We start from the raw sequence: 5,536 nt of genomic DNA, 5'->3' as shown, positions 1-5,536 counted from the left end.
AAAAGCTACTTAGTAACGTCCTATAGGACCTCTAACACATGTCCAATCTACAAGACATGTATCTTAACTTGCAAGGCAAGGTTTTTTTATGCATGCCACATCATTAGCTTGTACCACAAGCTATCCACATGTGCAATACAAAGCTAACTTATTGGCCAAGTTTTTAACCTAACAATCAACTATAAACATGTATAAAGTCAAATATGCATCTATAAAGATTATAAGAATCTTTATTAGAAGATAATATCAAATCTACTTACATTTATATTCTACCTAGCACTTCTTATATATATATATATATATATATATATATATATGACAAATATAAATAACTAAAAAGATATGAGGTTCTTTTTTATATATTTTTTAATTACTAATTAATATTTAAAGATTTTTAATAAATAATATATTTAGATAGAAGGCCAATATAGATATTGGTCTTAATAACTAATCTTTAATATTAAAAAATAAGTAAAAATATTAAGATAATTACCTCTAAGATTTATTAAGACTCCATTTTTATAAATTTTTCTCTAATAAGACTCTTGAGCTCTATAAACATTGCTAAATTCTAATAAATACTTAAATCATTAAAAAAAATCCCTAATACTAATATTTTATATTTAAATAATCAAAACCTATATTTTTAATAATTCTACCAATCAAGATCTATTGGTGGAACTTACAAAGAAAAAATACTATTAATATCGGAATAATTAAATCCATCTCATATTTTACAATTCAATATTTAATTCACCTCCATAATCAACCATTTCAAATTGAGTAAAAACTAATACCTCTTTAAAACTATATAAGGCCTAGAAAAAACCAACCTTTTCTTCAAGATGAACAAACATAATTTAATTGATTTACTACTCTTATTTATATATAGATCTTAAGTTTAATATTCTTGACTAAGTTTCATCATTGATTCAATGACATTAATTTTATTTTCTTAAGATTAAAAATCTATCTTAATAAATGATAAACATAAATAATTATAAGGCAAATTTTTAAATTAAAATTTTGATAAATTCACTAATGACAAACTCTAAAACCCTTTTAATGTTTTCTACATTATAATAGTAGCTAGATAAGAATTCATTCAATACTACCACTAATATACACTGCTGTAAAGGCATTCCTCTTCATTTCTATAGAGAGTATGGTAAGAAAAAGAAAGAAAGAAAAAAGAAAAAGAAAAAGAAATCTTGTTTACACCAAGCATTGTAGTTTGTGTAGTGGTGCTCCAAAACTGTAAGCAACAATCACTTACCATGACATTAGGAATGCAAGGCACATGTTGTGTTAGGAGAACTTTGTAAGTTGTAAACTTTGATGGGTGAGTGAGAGTGAGAAGTGGAAGGGTGGTATTTGTTGGGTCCCATTGGGGGAGGGGGTGAACAAACAGTGCGTGCAGAATGTTGGTGCAGAGATGCTAGGGGTGTTGTGTGCATCGGTTTGGAAACCAGTCGGAGATGAGTGAAAGGTGGAGGTGGAATGGAGGGTGAATTGGTGAAGAAAGTGTGCGAAGCACGGAGGTGGGGCGGTGCGGTGGCAGTCAGTGGGTGGGGCTGCGGGAACCAGCAGTTGAGGAGTAGCCCAGGAGCAAAATGATGCTGAGAGAGCAGAGCTTCAGTAAACTCGGCGGTGCAGGCGGGGCTGGAGGCAGCAGGGAGCAGCAGGCGGAAAGGGAAAAAGAGGAGAGTTCCCCACGTTGGTAGTCCCTGCGGGTTTCGAACCCGCGACCTTTCGCGTGTAAAGCGAACGTGATAACCACTACACTAAGGAACCGAGGCGGATGTACCGAGGAATTCTGCTTGAAATTATATTTGTTTTGCACATCTGCTCCTCCTGCTCGAAGTCGCTCTCAAACGCCTTCTCCCACTTGGCAAAATGGCACTCAAACTACAACCCACACCTAACGCTTGCTACCCCTCCCCTCTTACAGTCTTGCTTTGACAAATAGCAACATCAACCCCACAATGAAAATCCAACTTCCCCCCACCCCACTCCACTCCACTGGAGCCCATGCCTCACCTGCCCATTTTGAGCCTTTTCGTGCTGTCATGCTGTTTGTCCAATCATGGCCATGTGATGGAGAGGGCATTGCTCCTCCTTCTCAGCCAATTTCATGTCTATGGGTTACTTTGTACAAAATTCTTTGTGGGTGTCTTGCTACAAATCATGGAAATACTCTTGAGCCACTGGGGTGGCCATACTCACACTGAAGTGTCTTCTTATCCCATTGGTAGTTGACCAATACTGGTGAGTGAGTGGGGAATTTCTGACTTGTAAACTTGAAATTGTTTTGTGAAGCTTTGATATCATTGTGAATGCTTGATAACATGATGGAGACATTAGTAAGTACAATTGGGTTCAATAAGGAAATACTATCATCCCACAAAACTTACATACAATAAGAATTCCACAAGTTTGGTGGCATCAAATATTACCAATTTTTATAACAATATCACTCAAAATTGATGAACATGGTGCCAAACCAATGAGTTTTCTTTTAAGAAAATAAAAATGTGTTTTAAGATTTTCATTTTTTATTTTTTTCTCTTAATGTGTTTAAACATATATGCTGTTCAAAGCAATTGTATGATTTTGATAAGCAAGGTTGTACTCCACTTAGTAAAAGTAACAAATTATTTGGTTACTTTTGTTAAACAATAAGTAAGAGCTAACTTATATGGAAGTCACGGAATTTAGGAACAAAGGAACATGGCAATGAGGGAGCATGGATGAACAAGGAATGGATGAATGTGCTAAAGATTGCAATGTTCATCAACACGAGTTTTTGCTAGTAATATATATGTATATGTATATATATATAATAGCATTTATAAAAATAAAATTAAAAAATTAAAATTTTTAAAGCGCCTTAAAATAGAATTTACAAGATTTAATCAAATTCAAAAAAACTCTACACAAAAGAATGTTTCATAAAATGTCAATATCTGGCTACAATTTACTAGAAAAAGTGTCAAAGATTAAATCTTACAATTGAATGTGATAAAAGCCTTAAAAAGTGTATGTGGAATTTATCAAAAGTTAAGATCCATAACAAGCCAACAAGATCCATAACAAGCCATGTATACCTATACAAGATTATAATATCTTCATAAGTAAGGATTAATAGATTTGTGACATTCCATAAGCATGACAGCACGAAAAGGCTCAAAATGGGCAGGTGAGGCATGGGCTCCAGTGGAGTGGAGTGGGGTGGGGGGAAGTTGGATTTTCATTGTGGGGTTGATGTTGCTATTTGTCAAAGCAAGACTGTAAGAGGGGAGGGGTAGCAAGCGTTAGGTGTGGGTTGTAGTTTGAGTGCCATTTTGCCAAGTGGGAGAAGGCGTTTGAGAGCGACTTCGAGCAGGAGGAGCAGATGTGCAAAACAAATATAATTTCAAGCAGAATTCCTCGGTACATCCGCCTCGGTTCCTTAGTGTAGTGGTTATCACGTTCGCTTTACACGCGAAAGGTCGCGGGTTCGAAACCCGCAGGGACTACCAACGTGGGGAACTCTCCTCTTTTTCCCTTTCCGCCTGCTGCTCCCTGCTGCCTCCAGCCCCGCCTGCACCGCCGAGTTTACTGAAGCTCTGCTCTCTCAGCATCATTTTGCTCCTGGGCTACTCCTCAACTGCTGGTTCCCGCAGCCCCACCCACTGACTGCCACCGCACCGCCCCACCTCCGTGCTTCGCACACTTTCTTCACCAATTCACCCTCCATTCCACCTCCACCTTTCACTCATCTCCGACTGGTTTCCAAACCGATGCACACAACACCCCTAGCATCTCTGCACCAACATTCTGCACGCACTGTTTGTTCACCCCCTCCCCCAATGGGACCCAACAAATACCACCCTTCCACTTCTCACTCTCACTCACCCATCAAAGTTTACAACTTACAAAGTTCTCCTAACACAACATGTGCCTTGCATTCCTAATGTCATGGTAAGTGATTGTTGCTTACAGTTTTGGAGCACCACTACACAAACTACAATGCTTGGTGTAAACAAGATTTCTTTTTCTTTTTCTTTTTTCTTTCTTTCTTTTTCTTACCATACTCTCTATAGAGTAGTTCTTCAATTCTTCTAGAATTGCATCAACATAGAACAATTATTCATGACAAAGTGTAAAGCTCTTTTATATATTCCCTTCTTGGGCAAATGAGTGATTATTTCTTAGATTGTGCCACATAATCCACTTAAATAAGTTATTTCTAATAAGATGACGTTTGTACTAACAAATCCTAATTATTCATTTAAATGTATTACTTTTTTTTCTTTGAATTGGAACACATGTTGGATTTTTTTGCATATGATGGATTTGATATGTGACATGGGATTGTGTGATTGTTTTAGCATTAAGGGTTTTTGGAATGTGTGGCTTAATTTTTTGAAATGTGTATCTTAAGTTTTGTGGTGAAATATTTAGTCAAAATATCAAGACTTTGTTAGGTTTGAATATTTTTTTAATCATTATTAAATTATTTTTTACTTTTTTTGTAGTGTCAAGGACAAGGACTCGATGAAAAATAATTCAGACAAGTGAGCCTTCACTCAAAGAGAGGTAACAAAATATAAATAAACAAGTATATATATTGAAAGAGAAACTGGAATGGCTATTGCCAAAAGACAAGAAAACTAGAGACCCTTGAAACTAGATTAGAAGCAAGAAAGGAGTTGACAAGAGTGAAGAAGCTTTCACTCTTGTCTCTATATATACTATCTAACTAGGGACTACGTGGCGACGTTCTATAGGACCTCCAATATGTGTTGACTTTGTAGGATACATGCCTTGACTTACAAGGCAAGTTTTTCTACGTGTGGGCCACATAGTTAGCTTGATCTTCAAGCTAACAACATGTGTGGCACATGGCCAACTTGTTGACCACGTTTCTAATCCAAAAAGTCAATTAAAGACACCTATGAAGTCAAAGCAACGTCTAGGAAGTTTTTAGGAAGCTTCCATATTAAATATTATAGAATTAACTTACTTTTATCTACTTTTACTTACTTCTACCTATTTCTATATGTAATTATTGGCTTACATGATTATGGCCGTGACATTACCCCTCCTTCTAGAGACGAGTTCTACGAGGAGCGGTCATCATATATTGAGGAAATCTATGATGCGACGAATTGTATTCGCCAAATACTCTGATCTCTGTTCTCTTCGAAGATGATTGATAGGGCCTCTCAACCATCTGTAGTGTCTCATACCAGGGCGGGAAGACCACCCCGTTATTTGATCATTGTTGAGGCCTTCGTAACTTCCTTCGAATAGAATATTTGGAACACCATCATGAGTTGTTCCTACCTCTAGCAAAATCACCTAACATCGGGAGTCCCTTCCCAAATCGTGATACCAAACGCGTTGTATCTCACCATCTATTCGAGGAAGAACATGTCGTTCTTGAAGATCTTCATCTCGATTGCGTCGTCTTAAAGGTTGTGACAATCGTAATGTCTCGTCCGACAAGTCAGCAAATGAAGGCTCTTGAGTTGAATCCGCTAGTTGTTGG

General features: G+C 36.8%; 2 non-coding genes across 2 annotated transcripts; one reads left to right on the top strand and one right to left on the bottom strand.

Moving 5' to 3' along the window:
• Positions 1–1,721: 1,721 nt before the first annotated feature.
• On the bottom strand, positions 1,722–1,794 carry TRNAV-UAC (transfer RNA valine (anticodon UAC)). The gene has a single exon. It is a non-coding gene; the product is annotated as a tRNA-Val (tRNA).
• Positions 1,795–3,445: 1,651 nt separating this feature from the next.
• Positions 3,446–3,518, top strand: TRNAV-UAC (transfer RNA valine (anticodon UAC)). Its single transcript has one exon. It is a non-coding gene; the product is annotated as a tRNA-Val (tRNA).
• Positions 3,519–5,536: the final 2,018 nt, after the last annotated feature.

Source organism: Physcomitrium patens, chromosome 5, assembly GCF_059467195.1.
Source record: "Physcomitrium patens ecotype Gransden chromosome 5, ASM5946719v1, whole genome shotgun sequence".
NCBI lineage: Eukaryota > Viridiplantae > Streptophyta > Bryopsida > Funariales > Funariaceae > Physcomitrium > Physcomitrium patens.
Note: the sequence above shows the minus strand (reverse complement) of the source record. Positions and strands in the feature narration are given on the sequence as shown.